Genomic DNA, 25,538 nt, shown 5'->3' on the forward strand with positions numbered 1-25,538 from the left:
TATACCACAAACAGTGATTAAATTTTGGAATAATTGGTTTTAAATAATAATACGGGCAATTTAAGGCGTAATTTATCGGATGCACAATGACAAAATACTACTATTAGATCTGCATTTGGAATAAATATTTTGCACTCTTTCAACTCATTAGACATTACGAACACTGATATTAATTAATCGCAAAGCTTAAACGTTTAAATACTTACTCACTACATATAACAGTGCAAAGTGCATGAGAATAATCTGCATAAAATGAACAAAAAATATTTCAAGTAGTAATTGTAAACATTTTCTTACTTACCTGCGCTATACAACCAACATGCATTCAGCCATGTTTTTTTCTGCAACTAGCTTTCAAACACTTTTCTCCTGATTGGCTAATTTTCAGTCAGTCACGTGATTCTTCCGCGCGGCTACTGAAACATTATCTGTAATGTTACAAGCAAATCAGCTGTTACCGCTACAGTTTGCTTTCAACCTATTACCATTACAGGAAATTCTTCTGTAACTTTTTGATTTCTGTAACTTTACAAAACTTTTGCCTGTAAAGAGCGAACTTTTTTTTTACCGTGTACGACGTAATTGAATTTTATCTTTTGCTCCGTTATCCGTTTGGGAGCAGCTAGTTCAAAAGTAGATGCCAAAGTGTGAAACCAAAGAGATGATTAACTTGAATAAAAGGTGGAATCACCACAGCAGAAGTTTCGGATTCCGCCATTTTTCAGGTGGAACGTGCGCCAGCGGGAAGAATCAAAACCAGAAGTATCCGTTACTGTAAAGGATTTTTCGTTCTAAGGTCACCATTGAAGAATGCTTACCATTGACGAGTAGTGGTTACTGGTTGATCTGATTCCATAATTGAATGAAACAGCATTTAATATAAAATATATTTTATTATACACACAGGAATAAGACTCGTACCGAGAACATTGCGTTGCGATCTTTTTACTCCAACGGCGCGGGCCAAAAAGAGGCTGTGAGGCGAGAGAGAAGTTGTGACGTAACAGGACAGATATTGTTGCACCTCTTGCTGATTTGCTACATGCTCAGTATACATGATTACCTTATGGACTTGTGACTTTTATGACATTTTCTCTACTTTTATGGACTTTTGCTTAAACCTTAGAACTTTAAATTTTGTATTTATATTATTTGCTTAAACCTTAGAACTTTAAATTTTGTATTTATATTACTTGTTTAACCCTTACAACTTTTAATTTTGTATTTATGTTAATATATTCGAAATAATTTATTTTTCGATGGAAGTAAGGTCATTGTGCCTAAATACTTCGGTGATGCACCATTCTACTGAAGAGGAAAAAAAGACTCAGCATTTAAGATAGTCATACGTTAAATTAACTGATGACTAACGTTAATGACATCAAAAAGAACTTTCTTATGGAAGAGTACCGTGTAAAAAAAGTCACTCAATTTATCAAAACAAATCCCACGATACTGAAGTGAAGCTTCCTGTGTTTTTCGCTTCTTTGACCCGGAACGACACCGGTCGCAGTATTTATAAAAGAAAACTTTACTGAACCTGAAAGTTACTATCAGAAGATTTAGAACCAGCAAAAACTTGATGATTTATTTCCGCTGCCAAAGATTTGGACACGGACAGCTGTTCTGTAACAATTCCCCGAGGTGTTTCAAGTGTGGAAAAAACTATCTTACTTACACTTGTGATTTTAGGAAAGAAGATAAACCGATTTGTTTTAGAGGCCAACAAAGTCATGTATCTTCATTTAAAAGTAGTAGTAGTAGTAGTAACGGAGGACGTGGGCACCATCTCTCTACCATTACGGTTAATCGGTTCTGCCCACGTCCGCCCTTGTCTAGTATTTATTAATAATTCTAAAATTTTTACATTGCCATATATTATGGCTAGTTTACAAATAAAGTTTATACAATAATTGTATTCACATTATTAACATAACTTATTACATAAATTTTGATTGGAGAATAAAGTTTGTGAATTTTAATTAAAGGTTGTGAATTTTATCCTAAAATTCGAAATTGAAAGCCTACTAAGGCTCCTAAATATAGGAAAGCATCTCCTGACGCTACTGCTTCTGCGCATGCCTTATCACTTCCCGACAGGAAATCTAATTCACCTTCCATAACAGATTTTACTGCTGGAAATTTGATAGATAAATTTGCTGGATTCATCAGTAAATTTCTGACATTTATTGCGCAGTTTTAGAAGCAACAGTTAGCACTGTGTTTTGTTGAACTTTTCGATGATCTGGAACATTTCCTGCTCACCACTGAAAACGACTGTTTTTAACTACGCTTAGGCTGGCTAGATGGCGCAACATCCTGCATCTCTACTTAGTTACGATTAATTCCTAGCCTGTGATGTTTCTAGCCATTTTTATTTTCACTTTATGATTCTCTTTTGAGTGTTTAATGTACGATTATTTTACTTTTAGAGCCATCAAGGCACAATTACTTCATCACTGAGCTGGAAGAGAACTAGCAGAGGCGCTAGTTACTCGCGGCGTTAGGCGAACGCAGTTCGTAGTTTTAGGCTCCCGCGCGTGAATGCGCTATCCCTGGATAACAAGCAGTCGATTTTCTAACAGTTATACCATAGCATAAGTTGGAGTATCAGAGTAAAGCTCTGAAATAGTTCATCCTAAAGCGGGAAGTAAAAGTGAGAACATATCAACAAGTCGAAAGAGTCGTAGACGAGTTCAACCACAGTCCTGAGCTATTACACACGAGATGAGAAGACAAGAAAGTACGAAAAATACAAAGCAAGTATTAGCCAGATTTTTAGAGACTTAGAATTCACAGGTACGCAATATAAGAAGCAAGTAAAATGGAGTATGTGATCAAAAGGAAAATGTGGTGCAAAATAACATATCAAATTGGAGAAATTAGACATGAAACGGTACAAAAAATATGATATATGTCGGAGACGTAAGATCTTAATTTCTTTGAACAATGTTGTTAATTTCTTCCAATATCTAGTAGAAAATGTTTGTTTTCTGACCGAAGTCATTTCCACAGTTTCTCATGTCTGGAATTTTATTCCTGAATATTTGTGTGATTTTGTTTAGGTTACTGCCAAATAATTTTTGAAATTCAGTCATAATTTTCATAAGTAGATCTCCGATTTCGCTCATTTTAAAATTATTCGTAGGATTCGAGCTTGCGTCAGTTAGATCAGTATTAGTGTTTGCATGTGTCTGAACGGGTTTCTGTGTTTGCACATGTTTCCTTTCAGGGTTAAGGGCCTGTGCGTAATTGACGCCAGGTCTGATCGAAGATTTTGGCTTTTGGAAATTTACTGCATCCTCTTTAGGAAGCTGGATGACGTACTAATCCACAGTTAACACACTTAGGCGTAACAGTTTTTCCTTTAATTTCACAGTCAGAGCTTTTGTGAAAAACAGCGCATTTGACTCACCTAGGTGCCATGCGGCAGGTTTCAGACGAATGATGCCATTTTTCTCAGTTAAAGCATTGGGGTACTGAAATTTAGATACATATTTCTCAACACTAGTTTCAAAATAGAGAAGATTAGAGAGCTTCCAGATTTTCTCAAGTGTATCATTTTGAAGCAGCTGTATTTGAAATAGTAGCATAGGAGCTTTAGTACGATTTTTTGTTAACTGCACCAACCTAATAAATATTATATCCATTTTCTTCTAGCGCATTTTTGATTTCGCTAACATCCGTAGTAGAGGGGAGCCCCTCGGAGTAGGATTTTAACAGGCTTTTCACGCCTAAAGTTCACTACAAAATGTTCAATAGCATTTTCTTTAAAACATTTGCTGACAATTCGGTGGTCATCTTCAGTATTCGGGAGAATTCTAATAAATTCACCATTAAGTCCACACAAAAACTTAACATTAGGTAGGCTTTCAGCGATTTCTTTGGCAAAGTCACCAAATTTTTCATTTTCTTTAGGTCTCACCATAACTGGAGGAATATTGATATTCACCGCACGTGGAATAACTTGTTGTGAGTTAGTAGATGCCTGAGAATTAGAGTCCGGCTCGTTGTTCGGATTAACATTCATATCACTATCACAACAATCAGTACTATTTACATTAGTAACCTTAGACAAAACATCAAACTTATTAGAAGTTGGCAATTACTTGTTTTTAATTATTTTTGGCTTAACAGTTTTAGCCGGTTTCTTAAAACCTGCATCATTATCAGTTAGGTCAGAGTCAGTATATTCCATTTTACGTTTGCTATTGCCTGAACCACGTACAACAGAATTAGGCGTAACAGACTCATTATCCGCAACGTTAATAACACGTTTATTAAAATCGGCCAATTTGCGAGTACTTGCTAAGTAAAACTCGCACTTACCTTCCAAGTACTTGATTTGTTGAGAGACTAATTGTATTCCAAGCAAGAATCCAGATGTAAGAGTATCTGGTTGAGTGCAATCACGTTGAGCAAGACCTTCTAATAACGTTTGTTTTAAAACATCACGTTTCAACTTCAGGGAAGAAATTTCCGTTAAAGCGGCATTATAATCAAAGTCCAAAAGAGTAGTAAAATCCTGTCGAGAGTCCAAGTCGTTATTCTTTATTTCACTCGTATTTTCACTGTTTATATTCTCATCATCGTCACAAGTCCGATCAGTCCAGGAAACCTGGGTAGGTTGCGGCGAAAAAGCACTACCACCCGCCGGTGCACGGTCGCTCTCCATATCGGAGACAGGAGCAGTCAGAACTAGCACTTACACACTGCGTCCTAGAGCGCAACTCATTTAGCATCAGTCGGAGTCGGATACTGCTTTCGCCGCCTGGGCTGCCACTGCAAGATCAAATAGGCTTCAACTGCAACAATAACAAAACAAGCATCTATGCATTGTTTACAGACTCCCCGTGATTCGTAAGAAACACAGCTGTTCATCACGGAATTAATATAAAACCAATTAACAGTAAACTCCTTAATCAAAATGCGATTCTCACTAATATGAAACGGTCGGAAATATTGCCAATTATGACCCTACTATTTGACAAGCTTATAAGCGACCTAGAACCATACATTACAATGCAAATTGGCATAGTAATTTCTGAATTTAAATTATATATAGATTTTTTCTTCCTTTTAATTAGTTATTACTCATTTACTTACTTTACCTGGTAAAGCATATTTGACTTTGATTTTGTATTTCTAATGTGAAATTCAGAGACGAAAGGGAATCGATCTCTCTTAGCCAAGAGGAAAAAACATACAGTTCGTCACCAGGCGAACCTTATTAAAATTAACAGGGACTTGTATATATTTTTATTTTACTGTTCAGGTTATTTTATGATTTTCCTCAAGTTATTTTAGTGTTTCATTCACTCAAGATCTTATCTACGTATAACTGCTCCGTGTGGAAAAGAAGTGCCATTAATTGCCAACTACAGTTGCCAAATAATATTGCAAAGAAATGCTTCTCATCACGGTACGTACCTCTCTCTCAGCACACTGTGAGTAGGTCTCTCCACTTTGAGGATTTTATGATTTCAATAATAAGTACCTTAGGGGATAAAGTAATTTACGAAAGTAAAGACCGCAAGGCCGTAGGCTTTCGAACAAGTTTAGATCCAAGATCCGTTGTTTTCCAGTCTTGGAGATTTCTTTACTCCTGATGAAGAGGGACCCGTACCTGTTTGCCCTCGATATCGATTAAATTAAAGAGATTCTTGACTTAAATTTACGCCAATCTACGTGTTACTAATTTTATGAAGTATGCTGTTTTCGCACACATATAAGTGGAAACAAATCAATGAGACCGATAAGCATGTATATTTTTGAGAAAATTTTTCAGTTCTTGGCTGAATAGAAGAAAGGGCGCTACGTAAATCGCTAGCAGTACTAAGTTTGCTTCTGTACTACTTTTTTATTGCTACAACTCCTGAAAACTCCTTTTGGCACAAATAAATGTTTCAAAACGGGTGTCAAATCGCAGTGTGGGTTAACGAGAAGCAGATCGGTGTCGGAAGCTATCATAAAGGTAAACTACGGTTATATTATACAGGGGTTGGACAAAAATATGGAAACACCATTAAAAAAACATGTTTCTTTGCTTAATATGGTGTAGGAAACCCGTTGGCATCCAAAACAGCTTGCAGTCTTCTCGGAATGAATAAATACAGTTCTTGTATGTTTGCCAAGGGAATATTATACCATTCTTCCTGCAAAACGGTAGCAAGTTCAGATAACGGTGTTGGCGCTGGATAACGAGAACGCACTTTCCGTTCCAATGTAGACCACAACGGTTCGATAATATTCAGGTCTGGTGACTGTGGTGGCCAGGGGAGATGGGACAACTCATCCTCGTGCTCAGAAAATCAGTCCTGGACAATGTGAGCTGTGTGAACAGGGGCTTTGTTGTCTTGGAAGACACCATCACAATCGGGGAACAAAGTTTGTACCATGGGATGAACTTGATCGGCCAAAATGTTCACATAAGTCTTGGCAGTCATGTGCCCTGACACAGTTATCATGGGGCTAGCAGAGAACCACGATATGACTGCCCAAACCATAACAGAACCCCCGCCATGTTTCAATCTTGGCAACAAGCAGTCTGTAATAGGCTTGAGATGGCGTTCTCCAGACGTAAACTCGGCTAGAAGTGGGGAAACAATGTGAAAGAAGACTCGTCAGACCATATTACTCGCTTCCACTGCTCTATAGTCCAGGCTTTATGACTTAAACACCACCTTTTCCTGTTACGGGCATTAGATTCACTGATAAGTGGCTTCTTAATTGCAGCACGGCCAGCAATTCCTTGTTTATGAAGCTCCCTTCTAATTGTTTTGGTACTCACAGGGTTTGGTAACACAACATTCATTTCAGCAGTAACTTTTGCAGCTGTGGTCTTCTTATTTTTCGTCACAATTGCCCTTAATGATCGTCTGTCACGATCACTCAGGACACACTTTCGTCCGCGCTGTGATTTAGCAGATGATGTTTTTCCGCTTTTCAAATATGCGGAATAAATCTTCGATACAGTACCTCTTGAAACACTAAACACCTCGGCTACCTTGCTTACGGAAGCACCTACCATACATGCTCCAACAATTTGCCCACGTTCGAAGTCTGTTAACTCTGACATAATGCAATGACAACCTCACATAACAGTACTCCGACAACAACTGAACTGTTTAGCACATTTACGAAGTTGTATAGGTGGCGTCAGTAGTCAAGAACGCCAGCGCCACCTACATATTTCATTAAAATCAATCTTTCTTTTCAAACATGCATTTCACAAGGTGTTTCCATATTTTTGTCCATCCACTTATTTAGTAGTGTTATTTATTAGAAAAATTGATTTTTTTGTTGATATTTTTGGGGGTGCGGAACGGATTAACTGGATTTCTATTATTTTCAATGGGGAAGTTTGATTTCTAGATACGAGAAATTCGTTATACGAGCTCAATACTGGAATGAATTAAACTCATATCTTGAGTTTCAACTGTACTTAGTGTGAAGAATATTTGTACATAAAAAATACGATTTCTAGGATGCAAAATGAGTTTTGATTAGGGCATGATTTCTCCTGATCGAAAGCAATGTCGCACACCCTACGAGGCATGGAATCGATGAGGGATTGGAGTATTCACTCCCACTTCTATAGAAGAGAGCTTTCAAACTGCTGAATTGTTTCTGGGGTGATAAGCGACTAGCAACTCTTTTTCCCTAGAATGTCCTAAACATGTTTTATTGGATTCATATCTGAGGAACATTCCGGCCAATCCATTCGAAGGATTCCTTCTTCGAAAAAGAAATTATCCACTAGCTGAGCCCGATGTGGCTTGGCGTTATCAACCATGACAATGAATTCATCCCCGATTGCTGCAGCATAAACGACCACAATAGGTCTGAGGATCTCATTCCTCACACCTTTTGTGGTCTGAGGAATCGAAGAAAAGGAGATTTTAAAAGAAAATATTTGATTTAGAAAGTCTGGGAATTCCGTGCAATGATAATTTAAAAGATGATGAGGTTTCAAGGGAATTCGAAAGCGTATGAAAATGGTTGATGTATGAAATGGTTGATGGAAGCTGTATGAAGTCAGTCTTCCTTTGGAAGGAAAATGCTGAATCTTTATCCGATATTTATGCCAATGCCATTTCAAAGTACAACTCAATAAAGACGTTTTCAAAAATTAGTTAAAAAGTGTAACAGAAATTTTTCCTTTTTTAATTAGTATTATGAAATTATTTCGAAGCATGTTGCAGAAGAAATAGCTAAGAAAGATAATTTCAGTATGTCTGAAAATAAAACTAATAAAAGTTCATTATCTGCCTCACCAAGCAGTAATTCGTGAAGGTAAATTAACTGCAAAAGTGAAAATTGTTTTTGATGCAGCATCTTTCTAGTGCAACGAACTTCGTTCCCCTTTAACAACCTGAAATTCGATCCGAACTTAACGCCACATTTATTAGCTTTTTTTTTTTTTTTTTTTTTTTTTTTTTCCAATTTAGATTGAACAGAGTCGCCTCGACTGGTAATACTGAAAGTGTATTCTCGCAGACAGCATTAGCACTGGAAGACAGGATGATGACAATTAAGCAAAAGGCATAACTTAAAATTGAATTTTATTAAAGCTTATGTTTGATTTAATGGAAACGAGAGAGCTGACGCACTGGCAAAAGAGGCTGAGCTTGGGGATGGATTTTTCACAAATCCATCCTTAAGTTCAGCCAAGCTGAAAAAGAAAAGCTTTAACACGAATGAAAAAATAAATTACAAAAGAATGGATCTAGCATTGGAAGCCATCGGAAAAAAATAAAAATTGTTTTACAATCAATCCTGGTCGTAAGAATATGAAAATATAAAATGATACTGTTTAAACGAAATTATTGCTGTTCATAGATGGTTCCAAGCTTGTTTAAATGATTTCACCTCCAAGGTATATAAAGAGTGTACTCTTGTGGGAAATAGCAGGCACTTCGTTACGTCACAGCCCTCAACGCAGAGGACAAGGGATTCAAGTTCTGATTTTAATGAAAATACAATCTCAGTATCTTATAAAAAGGCCACTACTTTTTCACGAGAAATAATGGCAATAATTAATAATAACAGAGAAACGAGTGGAAATTATGGTAACGACTGAGATATGAATGGAAATCTTTGTTTCATCGATTTAATCTGATACCAGTTATTTTTAATTCACATTATTTATAGTTGTATATATGCGTCCAGATTTAACAGAGATAAGGGATTTGGATACGTTTTATATATTATTTATGGTAATTCTATTTTTTACATTTTTGTTAATTGCTTCCTGGTTTTCCTGAGTTACATATGAATAATATCTATAGGGAACACGGATGGCACTTAGCTTGCTTGTGCAAGGCTGGTGCCATTAAACACTAATTTGGGTAGATGGTTTAGGACCATAACCCTCAAATTTAATCAACCTAATACATGTTTTTTAATACCGCTCGTTATCCATGGTATGGCATTTTAGACAGCCTAAAGTCAATTTTTTTTTCAACAAATCACAAGTCGAATAAAAGATCTCCATCCTCATGCCAACGGAATTAACTACGATATAATTGATTAAAAATTAAAAGGGGCAGATTATAGCTGCGCCTTCTTAACTATGACTATGATCTATATCCTAATTGTAGAATATATTTTTGAAATAGTTAAATAGTTTTTTTGGGAGAGGAGGGGCAAGCATTGTGAAAAATCTCAAGAACTTATCTCTACCTCCTGCTTAAGACATAAGCATTTATAAGCAATCAATATATTATTTTAAGGAAACTATATCTTTATATGAATGCATTCGAGTAAGATGCAGACGAAAGAAATTCAACGCAATCTGAATAAAAACAATATTAAATTGGTAATAATACTAGATCCATAAAATTCATTCATTTAATTAAATAAAACTTTGTACATCATTTGAATGTAACATGACACATCTTTACAATGACTTTCCAAGCTGGCGATGATCTTGGTAATAGTCCATTTGCTGCTGTAATAGAAAACGAGAGCTTGATAACCTGTGGAGGAAAATATTTTTTATTAATACAATCATTATATATTTACAAGGTTTCATTTAACTTGGTCTCTCCTTTTGGGTGAAATCTCGAAAATTAATTTTTTAAACCCCTCCTTGTGATTTGATTTTCAAAATTTTCACATGCACAAATTTGCAATGACAACAATATATTCCATAGAATATTTATCAAAATCCGATATCGATAATTTTTTAATATTTAGTATTGAACTTTCCTCTTAAATCTTGCAGTTTTGTGATTTTAAGTAATGATGATCGCGTGACAATGCTATGACAATCTTTTGCGTAAATATTAATATACAATTTTTGTTGTTAAGCTACAATGCATTACAGATAAACTGCAATGAGTTAGTAAAGTCCGAATTAACTAAAAAGAGGTTGTTTAGATACAAAACGACAGTATAGATATTCAACAACTGCTTCACTTTTTTTTGTTGTCTAAGAATGATTAAGGACTTAATTATTATTTCCGAGCATTCTACAGAATAAAATAATTATTAAATGGTTAAAAGTTAAATTAGAATTAAATGATTAAAAGTGTCATCAAATCACATTTTTATTCGTATTGATATAAGCGAATTAATTACTAGGCCACTACAAAAAGAAAGATTATGCAGGTTTATCTGGTCGAGTTTCGTTTCTTGAAAGTAGTCATCCCATGCTATTTCTTACAGAATTAACGAACCATTTGGATCACAGGTGACTTATTTTTCACATTAATCATAGTAAGTTGAAGTGCTTTGCAAGTTTCAGAATGATGCGGCCGCGCTCGATCCACGTACTTGTGCTGGATGTTTGAATTAGATGGTGAATGAACACGAAGGTGACGCTAGGCATTTTGCCATCCGGTGCAACTGCTGCGTGTCCTAAATTCTGCTGTCCGGTGCATCTCTAAACATTACAAATTTTGTCGCCCCTAAATTCAGCTGCTCTTTGCCTCCATTAAACTTTCAAAATTCTGCTGTTAGGTCTTTCTCTAAATTTAACTAATAATTTGAAAAAGTTTTTTTCCCCCCTCCCTCAATGGCCAGCTCGGCTTGGCCGCTGCTAAGGCCAGAAGTAGTAGTCACTTTATTATGGATGCACCTCATAGGTGAGCCACCTTTTACCTCCTATGAAGAGACGGACACTTACAACCATGCCTTCTCCGAGATTCGAACCCAGGCCCTTTGATATCGCAGTCGGCTCCTCTAACCACTATACCGTCGGGGCGGCTAATTTGAAGAACTGCAACAAATCATGAATAAAGAATTTCCAATCATTACCCGACGGATTTTCGCTACATAACAAATGAAAACTTGCTGAAATATTTGACATTGTTCATGTAAAGTGAACTTCAGTGCAAAGTCATCTTCAGTGTTTTTCAGCCTTGAATAATATTTGGATTTATGATGCTGAAAAAAATCGTTCACATAAGAATGGCAGAACATTTTATGCCACTTTAGAAATCGTTGAAAACTCAGTTCTAGCCCTGATTCAGAATTCAGCTAAGGATTTTTGAAGAAAATGAAGTTTAAAATAAGTCAGTCACTCGATAGCTCAACAAATTCCACTTTCGCTTTATATGGCATGTGATTAATGTCAATCAAAAACGGTTTTTGAATCCAAACAACTTTTTGAAATCTATATTCGACATAAAGTATTTGTAAAACTGTGTTTCTAGGGTTTTTCAGTGAACAAAATTAATTTGTGCAATTAAAGTTTTGCAATTAAGAGAAAATATAACTTTAAAAGTCTATCACTGAGGAAGAAGAAAAATCTCCTGTGTATAAACCCAGAAAATATATTATACTACGTTACCTAAAATTAACCATATTAACCTCCATTAACATTTTAATCCCATTAAACATATTAACATGTCAACCCATATTAAACACATTAACCTTCATTTTATGATTACGGTAAGTCTTCACTGCACTTACCTTAATCAAAAACAGAAAAAGGAAAATATGCAGTAGGAAGTAAACTTTAATTAAAACTATGTATTACACTATTCGGAAAAACTGTAAAATGGATGTTTAGTTTTGTTTATTATGCCTACATTTTTTCAGCCAGCTTCTCGATTTGAAGTGAGCATTTTAATTCATTTTCAGAGGAAGGTTCAATCTGAATAACTGCTTTCAAAGCTTTTATAGAATCCATTATGGCGTGATCATTAGGACGCTTAATAGTCTCTGCATTCTCTTCTGAATTTATTTTTATTTTCATCTTTTCGGATAGTTTTTATCATGTCATCATCGCTCAGTTCTCCACAATCAGAAAATGTAGCGTTATCACATTTAAGTTTTCTGAATTCAGAACAAAGCTGTATCAATATCGTCAGATCCTTCGACATGACTGTTCTCTTTGACGAACATGAATTTAACATGACGAAAGGAATTATTAATTGTGTTTTCTTTAACAGCATCCCATGCGGTGTAAAGATCATTCATAGCTATTAGCAAAATAATGTCATAGTTTTCACCAAAGAAAAAATGATTTGTTGCAAGAGTCTCTTACGACAACTTGTTTTAAGACAATTAAGACTCTCACGACAATTTTAAGATTCTGGACGATTCCTTCATCCATTGGATATACATTGGAAGTTGTGTTTGGCGGCAAATATTCAACCTGTAAGGAACTCAATACTGGACAGTTATTGTGTCACGTTGCGTTATGAGAATTTTAAGCTTTTCTCTTGAAAACTGCTCCATTTTAAACAGCTAATGACGATGTCTCGTGTCTTCTATGCTTTCGCATCGGATATATAATCAACTGACAGTTTTCGAATTCCTTTAAAACACAAAGGATTCTTGGACTTTTCATTCAGTAATAATTTAAGCTTTCCGCTCCCATCCAAATTAACACAAACTAAAGCTGTAATCCTTTGTTTACTGATTTTACTTCCTACGCAAGCACCCCCTTTAAAATGTAGTCCTCTTGTCTTGCTTGGCAAGAGATTATAAAAAAAGAGCAGTTTCATTCGCATTAAAAATATCTTTTGGCAGGTAATTAGATAAAATCTCTGACAGTTTCCTACCGAAATTAGCGTATACGGAGCTTTGGCCACATGCAGTTTGTTAAGAAATATTGTGCCTTGAATTAAATCGAGAAAGCTATTCATCACTGCGTTTAAAATCTTAAATACCCATTCGACTTGCCGATTTATCGGCCTTCGTCTGAAGTGGCGTAGCGAGCATAACTGGCGCCCGGGGCAAAATACCTTTTTGGCGCCCCCCCAAAAAAAACACAGTAATATAATGCAAAGAATATACTCGTAATAAGAAAATAATGCAAATAGTAATAAAATGCTGAATCGGTCATAAAAATACTCTAAAACGTGTTAAGAATAGTCACTACCTAACTTACTACACTAGCACTGGATTCGGAAATGTATCTGTGTCGGCTGAAAAATCAAACATACGAAGATCTGGAATTAGTTAAAAAGGTATTATTTATTTTACATATTTATATAATTGTTTTTAAAAAAGTACAATTTTTAAACAATTAAAAGTTTAATATATATCGCAGATAATTATATATATTTATTAATAATAATATAATATTATCATCGCGCAGCAGCACCACAGGTCCGGGGCTCGATTCCCGGCTTGGGCAAGGTCGACTCAGCCTTCCATCCCTTGCTTTCCATCACTTGGGTCGATAAAATGAGTACCAAGTTCGCTTGAGGACTAAATACTGGGGGGTCCTGCGACAACCTGACCACTTATTTAGGATATGCTTGCATATGCTTACGCACCCCGGCGCCCACGGTCAAGAAAGCAGATTTTCGGGCACTGCAGGCCTTGGTCCATTAGGGCTGCTACGCCACTGAGTTTAATTTAATATAATATTATAATACATTAATACAATTAATTACTATGTATAAATTTTTCTTGCCTTAGATGAAGGAAATTTATCAATTACTTCATCAAAGTCGATCATTTCAAATTTTTCTCTTTCCACATTTAAAAATGCTAGATAGGGGGATCTTGTCCCACCGTTGACTGTAAATAGTCAAAATTTATTTTAATTTGTTGAACGAACACACATAGATAGCATTTGATAATGAAATAGAAAGGAGTATTTGAAGTGCGACTCTTAGGTTTGGAAAAACATTTTCTCTATAGATATGTAATAGTGTTTTAAGTTCAATTTCTTTTCTACTGCGGAGTAATATCTTGCAGTCACATTCACTGCTCAAAACAATTAAGGGATATTGTGAGTTCGATATGAAATAACCATATAATCGACAACCATTTTAAGACAAAGAAATAGAAGAGACTATAAAGGAAAATTATAACCTTTACAAAATATGCAAATTTAGTCTGTAACGTCGAAAACTATGCGTATTAGATACGGAGTAAGGAGCGACCTGCAGCATTCCTTTGTAATAGGAGATTAAAAACAATTAACACGCGTTGAATGCTTTGTAGGTGTGGATATACGATGTCTCAGCAAGACGACTTAGTTGAATCGGTAGTCAGGAAGGCCGTCAGTCGTTTATAGGAGATTCAAACGAAATCCATTGTAGCGGAAGTGTTAGGAGTTTCCAAAAATGTCATTTCCAGACTATGGAATCGGTTTTGGAAACTGTATATGTTTGAGAAATTCAGAACAAGGTCGTGCTATCGTTTTAAAATAAAAAAAAAGGGAGCTATATGCATATTTCGTTAAAATAAGAATAATATATATATATTTTAGAGAAATAAAGTGGTCAGAAAGAACGTTTTGTATGCGGAGATATTCGGTTGATGTACTGCAAACATTTTATTACATATTTTATCAAACAAACCAAGAAAATAAATAATTAATTATATTACAATAATTATTAATTTTAAATATATTTTCCAGAAATCGGTCAAAATAAAAACTAAAAATTTCCGGAAAATCTTGTCTGCAGACCATTTGGCGCCCCTCTGGGAGCAGCGCCCAGAGCATCATACACCCCTTGCCCCCCCCCCCCCCCCCCCGTCGCTACGCCACAACAGACGAATCGTCTGCAACAAGGGTTCATTTATCGCAAAATTTCGAGATCTAGCCTTTTGGAGCTTTTTTAGATCCCATTACTTCTCATACGTTTTCTTTCCCTAGCAAATTTAAAATTTTCCCATGAATCTAAAATTCATTCCTTGTTTTTCAAATAAATTGACAACATATATATATATATATATATCAAGCAAGGTAGTAATTACAATTTTGAAAAACTAATATATATATTTAATTCCATAGTCAGCTGCTAACTTTGTTTTACATTTGCCATTCTCTAATTTCTTTAATATTTCTACACTTGTCTCCAAAGTTAAGAGTTTTGAGCTTTTTATGTGTAGACATCCTGAATTTTTATAGGTTCATACCACACACCGAGGAAGAAAAACTAGAGTACATTAACGTGTCTGCACTGCAGGCAAAACTGACGCAGCTCTCTAGAACCGGTATTAAAGACTGATTTTTCTGAAATTCTAAGACAATAACAAATAAACAAATGATTCTTCCCTATCCGGAACCATTAATAAAGCTTTCTGAATGGTTCCAAGGAAACAGGCTAGGCCAGGAAGCTTTACTAATACGAGGTGGACAGTAGGACAATAAACATTAAAAAAATTTTTTTGTCAAATTTTTAGTTCGAATTAACCGAAGTGACAAAAGTTTAGTTCGAATTAATGAGATATTTCTAGCATTAATTCCACGGGGGACCTTTGGATGAGTTCGAATTAACGAGCGTCAACGGTACAAAATAAGTGAGGTATTTTTGCAATATCAGAAATTTCTTCCAACTAAATTGCAAATTTTGGGCTTTCTCTGAGTCTAGTAATAATCTGCTTGTAATAGTGTTAAGTAATTTTAGAAATTATGATGGCGATAATGTCGTTTGACAAAAGAATTTTTCGAATTTCATTGCTATATTTACTTCCGTGAAAGTATTTCTACCTTTTTAATAGCAGAAAGTAATATTAGATCATAATGGTATGGATTTCATAGCAGTAAAGTATGAAACTTCGTATGACGGTAGTAAATAGTTTTCAGCTAAATTTCTCAAAATATAATTTTTCTTTATTTGAAAATTTTACCAGTTGTTCAAAATATTCTTTTCATTTATTGATGTTTTGGTTTATAAAATATTATTTTTTGAAAAAAGCTTGGCTTCAAGATAACTTTTTTATTTCGACGGTTTCATTATCTATTCTTATTATTTCAAATTAAACACAGTGGTTGTTCATTATCATCACAGTTGTTGAAAGTAAGGGCAAATTGGAGAAATGTCATCTTATTTTCTTTTTAGCATCTTAGATGCCTCTTTCTGATTATCCTGCTTGATGAGACTTTGTAGCATTGTCTGGTCTTTACTTTACCATCTGATCTTTAACTGTTACTCAAGTTATACCATTTCCCATGAGAAAAAATGTGTGTATGAATATACATACAGAGAGAGTAAGAAATCTAAAACCAATTTCACAAAGACCCCAAAGAAGTGCAATTCAAAATCATTAAATTTCAAAATTCCCTATAAATGGGGACAATTACCTAAAAGAAAAGAAAAAATTGTAATTAACTAAAATTAGAAGTCAAAATGTGTGTGTGTGTGTGCATATATATATATATATATATGTATATATATTAACTCTAGTCGAGTAAAACAGTAAAGTACAATACTACATTGCTCTTGCGACGTACAGATATATTGCGATGAAAGAGAAACAAGACTACACTAGCCGCAGCAACGCCAACCTGTTCAGACTCCTGTTCTATCGCAGGATATTAAGTACTTTGCATTCGCGACGTACGTTGATTCTCAGATAACTTATATACTAATACTACAAAATCTTTGCAATGCAAGATCATTAAATTGCCGCAGAAATGAAAACTACATGTTGATTAAACCTCAACATATAATTTTTAGAAATTAATATTGTGAATTTTGTACATATGTAAATAATTTTACTGAAATTATATGTGAAATTATCGTTTTTTTTTTTTTTTTTTTTTTTTTTTTTTTTTTTTTTTTTACGTAATGTAACAAGATGGGGACATTTCGGTCCGGTTCTTGTTTAATTAATTGATACTGTAATTGATCCCATATTAACTGCAATAGTATCGAGGCCTTAGATGTGACTTTAACCATATATGCCTTCCAGCAATTTCAAGAAACGGAAGGCCCCAGAGACTTCTCAGCGGCCGGAGGAAAACTATTTAAGAACAGGGAGAACATCAGTTTTGGAGTAGTTCTTCAGTTTAGCCTGAGTTCGGAGTATTGAGAGATCTCCTTAGGAGTTTCGCCTTTTTAGATGTGCTTTCCATTTCGCTGTGTTTAACGTTCTCAGTTGCTTGAACTATTGGTTGTATTCTGCGATACTGAGGAGAGCTGTATGTGTATTTTTGTGAAAAGTTCCAGAATTGTGTGTTTGTTGTTCCAGAAGTGTTTCTTTTGGTAAAAATAAATTTTATAAAGTTATTGTCGGTTCTGAACGCGTACACAAGCAACACTATGTTCGGGTTTTTTTAGGTTTAACATGAATGTACAATTTCATATATAATATGATGAAAATTATTTACATATGTTTGAAATTCGTAATATTGACCTCTTTCCAAGGACTGCACCTACTGGGCAGTACAATCCCCGGAGAGGAAGCCATACTTATTATAACTAAGGAAAATCAATGCAATACTCAAACAATAATTTCGATAAATGACATAAAACAAATCAAATGCTAAATTTACATACAAATAGCACAATAGTCTTAGTATAGTATTTACATTATATACACTATACGGACTACGTACTGTGGCCATAGTATTAGGTCTTTATCTTCTCCGTCGCCAAGTTAACTCACTCTTAAGCAAAATTGTGCATCTCATTAAACCGTGCCTGAAGATTTTCAATGTACTCCTCAGGCGATGAAGGGGCATCGGGAGGGGAACCAAACATGAGATCACAAGGCAGACGAAGGTCATAAGCATCTGGGATGGGAAATAGCCGGAAGTCTGGTGGACAGCTCTGTGATTATGCTGATAAGAACAGAGGTTACTTCTGGTCCCTGTCCTATTGGTTTCTGGAAACCATCAATGAGAGATTGTTTACGATGGTTCGATTAAACTTCTCTACCATGACGTCTGACTGAAGATGTAAAGGTATCCTTTTAGTTTTGTCGATGCCGAGTAGTTTACAGAGTTCTTTTTTAACCACAGCCGAGATAAAATTCCTTCCTTGATCGGAATGTAACTGAAGAGGCACTGAACATGGAAATCCAATGCTGTATCATTACTTATGCTATGTGACAGCTTATTGATTAGGTATAGGATACATTTCAGGCCATATGGTGAAGTAACCATTGACAACAATGAGGTATTTGTTGCCATTAGCAGATCGTGACGGAAGTCCCAGGATATCCAACGAGCGATCAACAAGCGCTCCTTTGTTGTCACGTTTAGCTTTCGTCGGTCCTGGTCGGCCAGAACAGGCATTACAACACTGGCACCATTTTTGCACGTCAGCCTTTGTATTACTAGGAGTCATCAGAATGCTTTGTTATCATCCGAGTCGAGCTTCCGGTATAGGACACCGTTTCGAATATGGAATGAATACTAGAGAGCCCAATATTGTTTTACGTATCTTAGGACTTCAGATGGAAATATCCTGCCAGGTAAGTTTCCTGTTTGAAGACTCCATTTGGTCAATTATGGATTTAATGTTTCCGTCTTCCAACTCACCTTTCCACACTTCTTCGTCACTCCATAGGTCTGGGTCAGACAATTTTGAATACGTAACGTGACGTATGACAGCTCGTGTTTCGCTTCAACCTTGGAACAATATCAGAAGCTTTCTGAACAGGGTGTCGGCGTTTTCATGTGATGATACTTTCGGCGACAATTTGTGACAGCATAATTCGGAAGTTTGCACAATCGTCTGGCTATTTGACCTTCGGGATTCTTGAAATTTAATAGCCAGATCAACAATGCATAATCTGTACGGGACAGGAATTTCCTGCCGTAGAGGTAAGGGTGGAAATGTCTTACGGCTTTAACGACGAATAACTCCTTTCTGGTGACACTGTTATTCTTCTTTGGTTAAAACAAACACTTGTTCTAGTCTGCTAGACACGTTCTTGAACGTTTATCCCCCGGGACAAAACAGCACCAACACTCTCATAGCTCACATCCGTGTCGAGAATAAATAGTTTTTCGAGTTGAGGATACGTCATAATTTTCGCAAATTTCAAAGCCCCCTTCAATTTATTAAATGCATTCTCACATTCGTTTGTCCACAAGAACTTTTGATGAAGAAGTTTGATGAACTTTTGATGAACTTGCGATAAGATAAAAGTCCTTCACAAATCTCCTACAGTAGGCGCAAAGCCCCATGATATTTCTCGGCTGATGGACATTTTCGGGACGTCTCCAATCATTAATTACCGACACTTTTTCTGGATTCGTACACACACCTTCAGCAGATGACATGGCCGAGGTAAGTCACTTCCTGTACGAACAATTCGCATTTGGCTTCACTTAATTTTAGATTGGCTTCCTTCAAATTCTGAAGCATCTTTTCAATATTTTTCAAATGTTCTTCAAACAATGACGATGATGTCATATAGGTATATCAGAAAGATTTCGTATGATAGACCCCTCAGCACCATCTCCATAAGGATGCCGGCGCTTTATCACCGCAACTACCAACAAGTCGTTATCCGATAGTAAATGGCGTCTTTTCTCGGTCATTAGGGTGTATCTTTACTTGCCAACATAATTTTTTAAATCGTGTCGAAAATCACTTGCTTCCAGAAAGTGCGCCCAGAATTTCTTGAATTCTAAGAACAGGGTAGCTGACTTTCTTTCTCGTCCAATCGGCGATAGTCAACGAAAAATCTAGCTGAAAATTCTTTCTGATCAGAAGAACGGGAGAGGACCAAGGACTTAAGGACATAAAGGATAGTGGTCCTCGAAAGGTCGAATGTGGTCGCGTGCCAAGGCTACTAGTACTCCTTTCGGGCTGTTGAATTTCTTGGAATATTCCATGATGCTGCATCGGAAATTTTTATTTCCAGTTATGGATTCAGGAAGTAAAAATTATGTTCTTGCTGGTACAGTGATATTGTCTTGAGCTATAATTTCGTCGACAGATTTAATTCATTCGTCTTTGATTCCACACAACGTTATATCCTCAAAGTTCGTTATTTTCAAAGCCCAAGGAAAAATTATATTTCCTTAGAAAGTCTAATCCGAGTATGCAAGGTTCGGCAGTATCTGCTACATATGACGTGTAATGGTAGGCGGCACTTCCAAACGTGATGTTAACATCTAACTTTCCACCAATTTCGATTTTATCACAGGACATAGTCTGGAAGGCAATGCAGGGCGACGTCCAGATGAGGTCACCTTTTAATTATAGAGCTAAAGCTTTTCAAATGATGGTAACACTGGTTCCAGTATCGATGATGATATTGCAAGGAAGTCTATTTTATATGGTCTATGATGAAGAATACATTACTGCCGCCATTGTAGAAAATGAGGCTTGTCAATATCTGGCAAACTTCCGCTTCACAAGATGACACTAATTAGTCTCCCTCCTTCTTGTTGGGAGCATTCTTAGCTTCCGTGCCTTGGGGTATTCTGGAGTTTATTTATACGTGGGCTTAAAAGCGCTGCAGTTCCGCATTTTAGGGTCGGTTTCTTGTCTCTATTCCTCCTCAAGGCACTGAGTTTTCTTGTTAAATCGTCTAGACCAGCAGTCATTTGAAATTGGGCACTATTATAGCCATTTTACAAGAATGATTAGCTATATTTGAATATGTGTTCTTATGTTGTAGGAATACCTGCCAATTTGTATAGATTGAAATTGTTTATTTGCGCTATTTATAATTGTATAATAGAAATTTATTATTTTAAATGCCATGAAAAAATTAGTTGCAGTTTTTTTTTAAACATGTACATTTGTAGTATGTTTGATTGGTAAATATTCTAACTGTAATAAAAAATTAGTTGCAACATTTGAAACATGTGTATTTTTATGGTATGATGATTGGTATATAATATGTGCTGACTAATTATGTATTTTACGTCTATTTTAATTAGGAATTAGTTCCTGTTTTCCATTAGACGTTTTATTTTAGAATATGTGCTTTATATTGTTGGAATACCGGTCAATTTGTATTGACTGGAACTGTTTAACAAATCTGTAGTTTTGCACAATTTAGAATTGTATTGAAATATTTAAGAATTAGTTTCCTTTTTTTTTATCATCTGGGAGCCAAGTCATTATTTACAAAACATTTGCTTCCGTGGATAATAGTAAAATAGTGTACATATTACAATGAAATTCCCAATTGCAATTTCATGCTTGTCTTGTGGATAATTGCGACACAGTGTGCAAATTGCTATGGACGCACATAATGAGGTGTGCCAACTGTTAAGGACACGAAGTTATGATGTATCAAAGTGGACAAGTAGTATTTACTTGAACGATGAATTTAACAAAAGTGAACATAGAATAGCCTACACAACATCATATACTTTGGGCTATGGAACTATTGCCTGAACTGATGTGATTTGCTTACTCTGTGGATAACTGCAAAAATAATACGGACACACATCATTAGGTGTGTAACTGATAAGATTCAAAGTTTTTTTCTGTGCTTCCACGCCGCTCTGTGGCACGCAGCACAGGGAAGGAAGGCGAACCCTCCTCCCCGAGTGTAACTGATAAGAACATGAAGTTATGATGTATTGAAGAAGACATAGGTTTAAAAACTGGTTAATATATAAGTTCCACCCTCCACAACATAGATCCTATCCATGACAATGTAATTATTAATTGATCGTATATGTATTTTCATACGGATTATTATGTAACAATTATTGTATAGATGACACTATCAATTTAGCATTGTAATATTACTATCATTGATTCAGTGAATGCCGCTGGCGGTGGATTGTAGATTCTTTTCCATCGCATGGACATATAACTCTGATTGGTGTAGAACCTTAGGTCGGAGGTCCATGCGACTGCGTATCAGTCACTTGATCCATTTTCTCCAGGCCTTGAGCAGCTCTGTTTGGGTAGACGTCTCTGCGAGTTGCTTGCTGGATCTCGAATTTCAAGGCGTACACTAAAGCGCTTTTTAGATCCTTGACATTCACCATTCGCAGGGCTTTCTGTACTTAAGGATCTCGGATGCCATTGATGAAGTACTGCTAGAGCGGAATGTCTCTTATTTCTGCTGGGCAGTCGGAAAAGGCGAGACAAGACAGTCAACATCCGTGGCGAATTCCTGGAGTGTTTCGTGGGTTTCTGTTGCAGAAATTTTAACTGAGCCTTGTATAGTCTTTGAAATACTTTTCGCCAAAGCGCAGCTCCAGAGCTTCAAAATCTAGGCTCTGGTTTTCGGGAAGAGTTTGAAGAACATCCGCTGCGTCTGCTCTCAGAAAAATGGCGATAAGGGATTCGGAATCCCATCCATTTGCGTTTTCCACTAGTGTGAACTGAACCTTTTACACTTGCGAGGAGGTCTTTCCATCATATGTGGATGGTTTTAGAGAGAGTCAGGACGGAATATGTACGAATTCAAAGGTGTCTGGATTGTGACCAGCTGTGGTAATTGATTTCTTTAAACTGTCCATTTCCTCAGAGACAGCAGCAGAAACGCTGTCAACAATCCGTTGTTCTATAGCAGGAACTCTTCTCTGAATTTCTCCAAACGTATCTATTGTCTACGTATCCTTTGTCTTCAAACGTATCTATTCTTCTTTCCATACACTCGAATTTATTTTCTAATATGACAGTAATTTCTCTTTCATTTCTTATTGGATTGCTACAATCGTTTCTTAACCCGCTTTTATCTCTTCTTTGAATGCAGAAAAGGCTGCCACCAACTGTCTTAATTTCTCTCCATCGCTCTTGTCACTCGCATTCAATCACATTTATGACACCCAAAGTTAGTGCCTGCGTTGGTGTTTGTAACGGATTTAATGTACACAGAACCGACAATAGCTTTATAAAATTTATTTTTACCAAAAGAAACACTTTACAGTTCTAGAACTTTGCACAAATGTACTCGTACAGCTCTTCTCAATATGGCAGAACACAATCAGTAGTTACCACTTAAAGTGCTAAGACCGTTTGACACAACGAAATGCTGAGCGCATTTAAAGAGAAAGCTAACCTGGAAATATCTCCGATCTCACGCTGAACTATGAACTAACAACTCGCAACAATAAAAACAAATGAGGACTAACAGAGAGCAGACGAGATTTCGAAGCACTTCACAATTCAGGAACTTTCCACAAAAATACTCGTACAGCTCTTCTTAGTATCACAGAACACAATTAGTAGTTACACATCAAACTACTAAGAACGTTAAACGCATCTAAAAAGGCGAAACTCCTACAGAGATCGCTCAATACTCCGAACTCACGCGGAACTAAAAACGACTTTGAAATTAATGCTCTGCCCGGTCTTACATAGTTTTCCCCCCGTCGCTGAGAAATTCTAGCACTTCTCATTTCCCGAAATTACTGGAAGACATATGTAACCGGATATGGTTATAATTAGATACCTAGATGAATTCCACTCATTCATTCTCAATAAAAATTACAGTTATACGTAGACCGGACAAAAATGTCGTCAAATGGTTGCCAAACGTGGTGACATTTTGCGATTTCTCGCCAAATTTGTTGTCAACAAAACCATCGGCAGCTCAGCGATATCTTGCCAAATCAGCGAGTTAGCCATTTATGCAATTTTAAACACAACTGCTCTGTATTCTTTTCCAGCAAAGCTTCGCTTCTTTAGACTTTCATATTACATTCCATAAAAAGAAATACTACAATTTCACTAAAATTATTTACATATATACAAAATTTGTAAGAATATGTTAATATATTTAAGCTAAAACGTTATCAATATTTCTAATCAAACATTAAACTATAACATAATACAATTAGAAAAATCAAATACTTTCGAAGTTTACTATTAGATAACTATATTTTAAATATTTCTAATCTCCGAGTCCTACAAAGACAATCTTCTACTACGGGTTCCAAAAATAACCACAAATTATCAGACTGGCTCCTCCATATATGACTTCTCGTATTTCCAGCAGAACTTAGACATGACGTCTGTGAAATTAAATCATGTTTGGCAAGCACAGTCCACTCACGGTTTGACGATTTTAGTTTTTATTAGCCTCATTAAACCAGCGCTTTTTGGCTGCGGTAAGACGATCTTTTTCTATGCATGGATTTCTGTAGAACAGAGCTCATTAATTTTTATACATCCGAGCCTGGTCTGAAGTAAGACGACATTTCTTACGCCTTCATTTCTAAACAGTTGAATTCCACGCACTTAATTAATGCACAGTATTGAGTAAAAATTAAACATAAATCACAGCAACAGTTATCTTAATACAGAAAAACTTTGTTTCCGTAAAGTATTATTTGAGTTTTCTGCAGTCACTCGTTGCCAAACCAGTGAAACACAGAGTAGAATTTAAAAAATGAACGATTTAAATTAAGATTCATATTAGCTGCCAGCTTGAAATACGAACAACCGGCAGGTACTCGCACTTTCACAGCTATGCCAAAAGAACTCTAAATTTGCTTAAATTTTATTTTGTGACAATTCAGTTTTTTTAACAACGCAGCTCGTTCTCTCCAGATATTTATGTAGATTTTTGAGATAAGTGTAGGTGTATAAGTAGGTTAACTGGAACCGTTAAGTTGGCTGTTTGAAAAGCATCAATCCGAATCTGAGCTTAAGGGTGTCTGAATGATACAGCCGAGAACAGGTAGCGGTTGGTAACTGTTGCTGTTTATCTTGGCCGATGTACAGCTTCCAATGAGGTGCTTGCCAAAGCGGTAGGCTATGGTTAATGTTCAGCAAGTTAAAATTAAACAGCACTGTGTACAGTAAAACTGAGTTGTGAATTTTTACACTGAAACCGATATTTAGTGAAGCAGAACGACACCTATAATTTTATTTTAATTCTCTACAGAGTATTAAATTTTATATTGAATTTTATTGTCGTCTTATCTACACGAATCTAGAAATTTCACGTCTATCACGATAACTCGTGTATAGAAGTTACTGGCACCTAATACTTAGAATCCACAGACGTAGCTGTAAAATTACGAACCTAAGCGCTCCCACATCCACCAATAGGTGTCATAACTTTGTAATGCATGATTCAGGTTACTGAATGTTTATAATATGATTTTAATGTAAATGTATTAATATTTAATAACATATTCTAAACTTTATGTTCTTCGGCTAATTCCATTTTTAAAATTTTTTATACTTCACTGAGAAAATCCTAAGAAAGGAAGAAAAGCTTTTATTTATCAAAATATTTTTATATACAAAAAGTTTAAAAAAAATCAAAGGGGTTAGATTTAAATGGTCGTCTAAAAGGCTTTCATAAAGTTTAATATAATCCATCAATACAGATTATGAATAGAGAGACAATTGGTTTATTTTATTATGGCAAAGCACGCAAAGGCTTTCTACCTAAGGGATGTCTTAGTGGATGGCTTTCTACGAGAAATTGGCTCGTATCCGCCTTGCATAAGG

At 35.8% G+C, this 25,538-nt stretch overlaps 2 protein-coding genes across 2 annotated transcripts in view; one reads left to right on the forward strand and one right to left on the reverse strand.

The window, feature by feature from the left end:
* The window catches only part of LOC146997795 (uncharacterized), a 70,777-nt gene that overhangs the window by 31,193 nt on the left and 14,046 nt on the right, over positions 1–25,538 (forward strand). The gene's annotated exons all lie outside the window — the stretch shown is intronic.
* LOC118188011 (uncharacterized) overlaps positions 9,839–25,538 on the reverse strand; it is a 145,614-nt gene continuing 129,914 nt past the window's right edge. Inside the window, exon 6 of the mRNA XM_035358340.2 lies at positions 9,839–9,980. The gene's annotated coding sequence lies outside the window, so the exon portion shown is untranslated. The remainder of the gene's footprint in view (positions 9,981–25,538) is intronic.

The sequence above is a fragment of the Stegodyphus dumicola genome, chromosome 4 (genome assembly GCF_044657685.1).
Source record: "Stegodyphus dumicola isolate Sdum_Otavi_A_Nest chromosome 4, ASM4465768v1".
NCBI lineage: Eukaryota > Metazoa > Arthropoda > Arachnida > Araneae > Eresidae > Stegodyphus > Stegodyphus dumicola.